This window comes from Pseudochaenichthys georgianus, chromosome 2 (assembly GCF_902827115.2).
Source record: "Pseudochaenichthys georgianus chromosome 2, fPseGeo1.2, whole genome shotgun sequence".
Taxonomy (NCBI): Eukaryota; Metazoa; Chordata; class Actinopteri; order Perciformes; family Channichthyidae; genus Pseudochaenichthys; species Pseudochaenichthys georgianus.
The window spans coordinates 6,047,634-6,057,657 of record NC_047504.1 but is presented as its reverse complement, the minus strand read 5'-3'; positions in this window follow the sequence as shown (position 1 = coordinate 6,057,657).

The following is a 10,024-nucleotide window of genomic DNA, read 5'->3' as shown; positions in this document are numbered from 1 at the left end:
AACATTCTTCCTCTTACTTTTGAAAAGGTCAGGGAGTCTCAATGGTCGTCTTTTAGTCACATGACCAATCAATGGACTGCATGTATCAAAGCTGGAAACAGACTGTCGGAAAGTGGTGGGTTATATGTGATGTTTAGATTTGAATGTGTTCGTACGTGTTCACAAAGAGACCGGTAATAGATGCAATTCGACACATATCCCAATCCACAGCTCAGGCGTTAAGCTCATATCAGTGCTTTTGTTAGCCAGAGCCATTCAGGGGAGAATTGATAGCATTACTTTATTTCCTGAATATCGGAAAAGCTACTATTTCTTACATTTCTGAGTATTACATGTTATTGGGCTTTGGGGGGTTAAGCAATGAAAAAGCTGCGCGACAGTAAAACACTTGTGCTGCCAAGTGTGTAGTTAATCATTGTTTTAAATTGCACTGCAAGTGTCTTTACAATTAAAACAGTGGGGCATTTACTTTCTTTCTCAGCTGGCAGTATTGACAAGAGGAAATAAAAAAGGGACCATTAGGAACCAATTAAAAGGGAAAAGAACACTGCTTGTATGCTTTATTAGATTTCTTTGCTTTCATGTAGGATCATATTACAGTCAAACAAGGAGCGTGACTTCTTTGAAAACAATGCTTTGATAAATGTCATTCCTGAATTTTAACGTCATGGTTTCCTTTTGTATTCATATCAGCAATTTGTATAAATCTGATAATGCAGGCAAAACAATACAGGACAAATAAATGAAATTGGGATTTTGGGTGATTTTTCTTAATTAGATTGAATCTTGAATGCACATTTACCACTGGATAAATGCATACATTAATTGCACCTGTGGATAATTCCTGTTAATGTGAAAGCAGTATTATGTGTATCCTCCCTGTTTTAGAGCAGGAGGAGCGGTCATTATTCACACACCGTAATGAAAGCCAGGGTTAGAAAATAAAGCGATCCTTCATATAAAACTAGTTCTGTCAAGTGCAGCCTTACTGTATCTACTCGACATTAAATGCTAGTGACAGGATAATGCAGCGACGGCGCAGCGTGCATGACAGCCAGCGTCCCCGGACACATCATGAGAAACACTGGAGCAAAGTTAGAAGGACCTGTGATAAGCACACTAGTTGTTTACAGCAGGAGAAGAGAAGGTTACACTCATGCACACCTGGGAGACGCTCAGTATAACCACTGTTAGGTTCTAGGGGCGTTTTCAAGGGTATCAAAGTGCTTCTCTCTGCTGTTACTGACCAGATGTTTCTAGCTCACAGGAACTGACATTAGTCCAGGAGCAAGGGTGAAAATACAAACAATGTCCACGTATTGTATTTAACCTGTTAAACCCCGAGCCTGTTTTTCAGGTTTCAGGCTCGAAAATGACATTCCCAGAACAAATGACTGTAACTTCACTTCTAAAAGGTTTATATGAATAATTTTTGTTATCAAAGCAAGGTTACATCTGTGAGTTGGATGTAGAAGTGTCGGAATCAATATAGATGTTTCTGTGTCAGAGTAAATTCAGATGGAACATAGCAAAAAAATGTAAATTCCTGTCTCCGCCTAAAGAAAACCCATTACTTATAGTGAAGACCAACCTTGAATGATGGGTTAGTAGCCTAAAAGCTTTAGGAATCCAAATTATAACATATAATAAGTACCCTGTATCAAGATTGAGGCAAAACAAGTGACATTTGACCTTTTTAGAGAGGTTTATGAAAATAAAGTCCAGGCGGAACAAGCTTTGGGCACATTTGGTTCCATCAGTGCCATTTGACCTTTTTCAGATACCAGACTATAAAAATCATTGTATTACATTGAATAATCACTATAGGTATTCATTCCATTCAAAAAAAAAAAATTTAAAATATTTAAATAAAAAAAAATATTCTTAAAAAAATATTAAATATTTGTGTGAGTGTGTATAAAAAAAATCAGGGTCCCCGTCGGCGGGGACCTTCGGGCTTAACAGGTACAATTTCTTAACTTTTCCATTTGTTCTACTTAACTACATTTCCGAGTAAACATTGTCTTTTTTGCACATTTATCTCTTGTTTAGCTACTTCTACAAAATTAAAATGCAGTTTGCACATGAATGCATCAAGCTAGGACCACGTGTACACACACACACACACACACATACCATGTATACATCACTTCAGGGGACATTACATTGACTTACATGCACTTCCTGGAGACTTATCCTAACCTTAACCAACACATGCCTAACCCTAATCCTAAACCTAACCAAGTCTTCACCCTAAAATTAATGATTCCCCTTATGGGGACCTCCATTTTGTCCCCATAAGGGAGGCGAGTCCCCACACGTGACTGTGTAAACAGATTTAGGTCCACACACACACACACACACACACACACACACACACACACACACACACACACACACACACACACACACACACACACACACACACACACACACACACACACACACACACACACACACACACACACACACACACACACACACACACACACACACACACACACACACACACACACACACACACACACACACACACACACACACACACACACACACACACACACACACACAATTAGAGATGCCTTGGGTGAAAACTGTTGGCTGTGTACCGTCCAAACGACTGCTAAAAAGAGCAATATACACTTTTGTTAATAGATAATATATCCTACCTCTGTGGAGGTGTATTTTTACTTTTGACACTTCAAGTTTATCTTGCTATTAAAACGTTTTAGTTTCTTGGGGGGGTCAGCAGAATGAGAACATTCAATTATGTCAAAAAAAGACATACAAATGTTGTTTCGTGCAAGTGTTGGGAATTAAGAACCTTTGCTGACAGAAGTTGAGTTTGTGTTTGTTTCCTGTTCCAACTGACACTTTTTCAGATTTAAAGTTGCAATTAGAGAGACCTGTAAGAGATGCAGACCGTTTGAGCAAACCGAGACTCTGCTGACTCTTTAGTAACAGGATTTCAGGCTTTAACTACTTCCTAATGAAATAGGAAAAGACACAAAGAGGGAAAGAAAGTAGAGTGTGAACTTTAATAAACCCCACAGGGACACCACAGTCTAAAACTGGTGGCGTTAGTTTGTAAAAAGGGGAAGTAACATTTCCGTGGAAGATTAGGAAATTGAGAGGACAGTGAGTACAGCTCTCCAGGGGGACAATTATTAGTGTGGGAAGTACTGCACAGGTGTTTTAATGTGAAGACGCGTCCTTGATGGGAACTAACCTCCCCCATAACTGCACTTAATTCATCCAGAGTTTTTCTGTGGCCTTACATTCTTAAAATATGTGCAATGCAGCAAAGTTGAAAAGTATTTCTCCAGCACAATCCCTTTTTACGATTCCATCACACAGAACGTGTCCTCCACATAACATCCATTGAATACAATGAATCACAAATCCTTTCTTTTTCTTTTTAAATAAAAACCATTCTGGGGATAATCACTGGGTTTCTCCAAAGAAATATCCCTTTAAATCAGAGCTGGACCCAAGCAAAGGTAAAGGAAGGGTCACGATGAATACGCCTCCATGCAGCAAACCAAACGAAAACAGACAAATAAATCTGGAGGACCAACAGGAAGTAGAATTAAAGAGTGCAGAGAGCCAACACCTGGTATATTCCATGACAGTGACTTCTACCACCTGTGTGTGCAAAACCTATTTCCTGCTTGATTGACTTGTTGCTGAATATTCTGCGCCGCGCATTTAGAGTTCTTCTCCGCTGAAGTGCTACTCTAAAAATAAAGCTGGCAGGTCGGCAGCAGATATGAGAGCAGTCAGCGTCAGGAGGCTAATTATAAAAGGAATAAGAATGCTGAGCGTGTTTGGAGGAAGACAGCAAGTTGGACTTTCAACCTATTAACAGGAGAAGACTAGAAGTGTAGATCCCAACCAATGTCAAGGTAGTTTTGCATTGTCGCTTCTAATATTGATGACATATGGAGTGACAGATTTGATCGTTTAACTAAAACCTGACTCTTATGCACATATTACAGTATTACATCTGTCAAGCCTACCAATCCATACACTTCAAATACAAATAAAATAAGAGAACCATGTGATTATTTTATGGGCTCCAGGTCAGTAAAACAAGCTGTTCAGATTTATCTTCCCTATTATTTTTCATTATAATAAGTTGCCAAGGTGCACCATAGCTTTTTTTATATTTTATTTTCAGGTGACAGCACCATAGCTTTTATAGCAAGACGATCATAGCAGGTATTTTAAGATTTCATTTCATTTCAAACCTTTATTTATACAGATAAAATCCCATTGAGATCATTGATCTCTTTTCCAAGGGAGACCTGCTCAAGAAGTTCCACATGAAACATAAAAACATAAATAGAACAACAAAAGGACATCATACAGCATCATTTACATAACTATCCACATAAACAGGTACCAACAGCTTCCGATTGAGTAGCATCCAACCGAGCTTTAAAAACATTTAGTGGCACCAGATTGTTCAGTTTCCATTTAATTTGCAGACTATTCCAAGACAGAGGAGCTGCGCATCTAAAAGCTGTCTTCCCTAAGACAGTCCTAGCAGTTGGCACATTTAATAAAACCACAGCATGCGATCTCAGGCAGTAGCCACTTACAATTCTCCGAGAGATCAGGGAGCAGATGTAGGATGGAAGTTTCCCTAACATGGCTTTGTATATAAACATGTACCAGTGACTGAGCCTCCGTACACTTAGTGAAAGCAAAGCAGCCCTTGCATACAGGGTACAGTGATGGGTTAATGCTTTACAGTTTGTCACAAATCTCAGTGCGCTGTGATACGCAGCATCTAACTTGTCCAGGCAATTGGCAGGTGCATTCATATAGACCAGATCCCCATAGTCCAGCACAGGTCAAAAGGTCACAGAGCCTTTTCCTGGCCTCAAGCGAGAAACAGGACTTGTTTCTGTAGAAGAATCCTAGCCTAACCCTCAGTGAAGATAGAGTATGAGGATAAAGTAGTGAAATACAAGTGATAACAAGCCACATATGTGCAATATGTGAATTTGAAATAGAAATTGTAGTCTTGTAGGATACAGTAGGTTTCCGTCAGGTTCCAATGGAGAGTTTGGAAATGACATATTCCTGACCACGGATAGCTTCATTACACCAAGTGTCCATGGCTCCTCTCATTTCACATGCTCAGTGTGTCCTGCAGCTCCACGGTGAAGCATTGTGCTGCGTGATGGGAAGTGACAGGAAACACGTTTAAACGTCCTCCAGGAGACGGGTCAGGCCCCGAAGTGGGGGGGGGGGGGGGGGGGGGGGGTCAGCCATAACCGGAGGGCAGCTGGACTGATCTCTGCTGCCTGTTCCAGCTGTGATCTGGGGACCGGAGAGCGTCTGGTCTCTCATCTGCTCGGCCCACCCCAGGACTATTCATGTGTAGTATTCGAGTAGTGTAATTGCTGCTTGCCTGATGTGTATTTCCCTCACTGTGCTCTCAGTATCCCTCAAAAGCACCTGGGAATATCATAATTCAATGTTGGGCCTGCCTGCCAACTTCCAGCCTGCCAATATTGTAAGAGCAAAACAAAATCGTACAACTCAGTGCAATATCCCCAGCAGCTGACGTGACACAAACACACACACACACTCGTATGGTGCGCCCTCAGCGAGCAAACATATGCCTGTTTTTACGGAGATCACGAGCACCATTTAGCGTTTATGATTGGATAGACAATGACCTCTCTGTGTGTGTGTGTGTGTGTGTGTGTGTGTGTGTGTGTGTGTGTGTGTGTGTGTGTGTGTGTGTGTGTGTGTGTGTGTGTGTGTGTGTGTGTGTGTGTGTGTGTGTGTGTGTGTGTGTGTGTGTGTGTGTGTGTGTGTGTGTGTGTGTGTGTGTGTGTGTGGACAAGGGTGACGGATAGAAAAACAGCCGGACCAGCTGGCCGAAAATCACCGCAATCTGCTGCCTATAGCTGGCACAAGAACAAACACACACACACATTATTTTATACATCCTTAAATTAATAAATGTTTAGTTATTTGGAATGCTCTGTGAATTACCATATAATACAGATGTACAGTCAAAAGAAACAGACTGATGTGTGTCACTTGGCTCAGACAGCAGCTATACACACACCTCCCTTCCCTCCCCCGGTGAAACCAATAGTGTGTGTCCTCTCTCTCCCCCCCCCCCCCGCCCTCTCTGAAAAGAAGCCAAACCATTCGCGGGTCATTAAAATAATTTATTACAATTCTCAATATTCTCTTAATTAAAATTCACTTATCACAGTTGGGGACTTGAGAGCGGGGCCATTAAGGAGACTACTCTCTGGAGTGTACCACGCATAGGAATGTGACTGAGTGTGTGTGTGTGTGTGTGTGTGTGTGTGTGTGTGTGTGTGTGTGTGTGTGTGTGTGTGTGTGTGTGTGTGTGTGTGTGTGTGTGTGTGTGTGTGTGTGTGTGTGTGTGTGTGTGTGTGTGTGTGTGTGTGTGTGTGTGTGTGTGTGTGTGTGTGTGTGTGTGTGTGTGTGTGTGTGTGTGTGTGTGTGTGTTTTAATACAATCACCTGTGAGTGTGTATGCGTTGGCACCTGAGCATGCATGCTAAACCGGGCTCTTAATCACTAGCTTCCGTGATTAGGCCATACAGCGAGGCAAACTGATTGTAGGAAATATGAAAGGCTGCCATCAGGCGGGCTCTTTAATCAGCTGACATGGACAGACACCCACAACCCCACTTAGTGAATACACAATTCAAATACCAGGTGATCCCCGTTCACTTTGCCCTGCTTGCTGTTGCATATCAACAGCAACTTGTATTGGATGTAGCTAGCAAGTGTTTCAACGAAAAACAGCTTTTTTTTGTATCTCCATCCTTCCACCTATTCTTCATGTCCCTCACTGACACATGTTGACCCTCTATTCATCAGCATGATTGTTTCCACAGACACTGATGCTGCGTCACGAGCTCTCATTCTCAGCGTTACATTGTCTTTAAACAAAAACTGCAGGGATAGAAAACGATGCTGCAGGCGAGCGATCAGCTGCAATCCCTCTCATAGAAGCCCTACACGTGATGTGTGTGTGTGTGTGTGTGTGTGTGTGTGTGTGTGTGTGTGTGTGTGTGTGTGTGTGTGTGTGTGTGTGTGTGTGTGTGTGTGTGTGTGTGTGTGTGTGTGTGTGTGTGTGTGTTTGCGTGTGAGAGAAGGAAAGGAAGCAAGTCTTTAAGTTGTATATCCATCCCTCCTTTTGTTCTACTCTCTACATCCTACTGTTCTATCCTAGCTCTCTTCTTCCTCTTTCTCTTCAGCAGATACGCTTTGATAACTTTTGCTTTCAAAGCACTTTGTTGAACACACAGAATTTCTCCTCTTCATCCCCCATTCACCCCGACACTTCTTCTCTTGGTCCATCTCTTTCCTCTGTTTTTATCTCCGTCCGTCCCTCTGAGGGGTACATCTCTATGTGTGTGTGTGTGTGCCACTGTAGTCATGTGTCAGCTCCAGCTGCCTTCGGGCTCACAGAGAGCTTTTGAGGAAGTGCCTGGGTTGCCAAGGACCTCAGCGCCTACTGTATTGTATCCCGGGCTACAGTTGCTATGGCATCTGTATTGTTGCGCTGCCAGTAGCGATAAATGTATGCATGTTTCCCGCAGAGAGTAATCCCGCGGAGGGCGGAGTCATTAGCTAAACGAGCAGAGTGACAGAGACACACAATGCAGATACACACAGACTCACAAGTGCACACTGGTATGTTGTAATTACCGCCTCTTTACTCCTGGCAGCATGATAAACAGTTTTTTCTCCTGCGTGCCTTTAAAGTGTGTGTAGTGAGTCCATGTGTGTGTGCAGGCTGTGGCTAGAGGCCTCAATGATCTACTCTGCTGATGTTTCAGTAAACTAACAAGCCAGGGTACTTCAGATCTCTGTCAAATGTCCCCCAGCTGATCACACACACGCACTCAAATCCTGTTTGAGTCACAGGACCGCCCCGAGCCACACAACCTGTGAGCTAACTCAAGTTTGTTTACAAGTGAGTGAAATCATCGTACGGGTGTTTTGTTTACTTATTAAAAGCATTTTCGCTCCAGAAACGCCAGCCCAGCCTCCTCTGGCGAGCGAGCAATTAACCTGCCTGAAAGCCTCGAGTCAAGCACAGCCGAGTATTTCATTTCTCAGGGATCGCTTGAGACCTGACTCCCGAGTATCAATGTGATCATTAGAATTGGAAGAAACAGAATCTTCTTCTGTGATTTAATTAGTTTCATACCAAGTGGCTGCTTTCCTCAAATCAGCATCATCTAATTTAGTAATAAACCTCCTTCATTATTTCCTACCAAGAGTTGTTTTTCTTGCTGATCAAAAGGAGGGTTTTCAATGATGAGGATGATTTCAATGAACAACCCGAGGGCTAATGAAATGATTTAGCTTGTCTCCTATTTCTTCTCTGAAACGTGCCCGCCACAGTTGTTGATAAAGCTGGGGGACTTAAGACGACAACTAACAAAAGCATGTAAGGAATGATAATGATAATAAACCTAAAGAAATGTGCATGCTTCAAAGGAGTAGTTGGTATTTCAGTTCATGTAGAATAAGTCATGTTCAGTGAAGGGTATGCAGAATATAACCTGACTCTGACTTTCCTTTTCGCGGTTTGTGTGTGTCCAACAAAGCTGCAAACACACAACAGTACGGACTAGCTAGGGAACATACTGGAATAAAGGGACTACATATGCTCACACATGTTGCTTCCACCGTGTGTTCCTTTTGTTGACACTGTAACTTGTCGCGGTTGACTTTTGCCAGCACATTTATCACCAAATGTTTGAGCTTCTGGCAAACCAACAATACTCATCCTAACGTAATCCCTTGGATTAAATCCCTCTATTGCAGGCTGCTAACCACGTGTTACAAATGGCTGAAGGCACTCAGAAAAACACCTAAAACACCTGGTTTCCATAACTCTGTCAGAGAGGCATCAGAGAGAAACATATCTGCTTTGTGTTCAAACACAACAGAACAATGCAGACGTCTTGAGTAGCTGTGGCGTCCACTCCAAAGCCCCGTGATGAATGTAATTGTAGATTAAAGCCGTGTTAACAAGTCAACGAACAGCGTCCCAGGCCCTGAGGCTAGGAAGGGACCAGCCAAGTGAGACTGGCTCATTAGGACACAATTCAGATTGATCTGCTCTTCTGCCGGGTCAAATTAAATCTAATGGAGTAAACTGAGCAAGACAACAACACTTGGTTCAAATTAAGTTCCCTGCAGAGAAGTGGAAATGATCAATAATGGAAATGTTCACCAAAATGGTGCTGGAAGTTGAGCGACGTCTCTGAGTTTCACACGGGACAGGATCCCCATTCCCCCGGTTGAACGTCGTCCTCCTCCATTCTCACTTTGCTTTGTATACTATGCCAGTTGCTCTGAGCGTCTAAGTCAGGGGTGTCAAACTCAAGGCCCGGGGGCCACATTCGGCCCGCGACTTCATTTTATGTGGCCCCACAAGAGCTTGCAAAGAATATAATATGTTTATTATAAGGTTACATACTACAGAAGCACGTTGCCCATAAACTACATGTCCCACAATGCATCTCAAATATGACTTTTCGCAGAATTTGCCTTTTTTTCTTCAAAATATGCATTTTTTTCAATTAGATTTTTATTTCAAAATGTCACTTCTATTTCTTTTTTCTCCAGAATTTGGCTTTTTTTAAATCATTTTGGGACATACGCACTGAAAAGACTATTTGCCCTAGACTTCTGCTTTCAGACGTAGTTAATTATGAAGTTATTACCCTATCCGATGATAATCCAATGCAGAGGCAATGATGTAATATAATACATTATTTTATATATATGATATATTTATATATGTATTTTTATATAGTCTTAAAGTTACAACAGGCCCTTTGAGTGCAACCATAATGCTGATGTGGCCCGCGATGAAATTGAGTTTGACACCCCTGGTCTAAGTTAAAAGCCCATTGGTCCCATAAGGGGTTCCTTATGCCTCGGTATAAAGAGGGATTCTGGACCCGGTGTTTGATGCTCCGGGAGTCAGCCCGTGA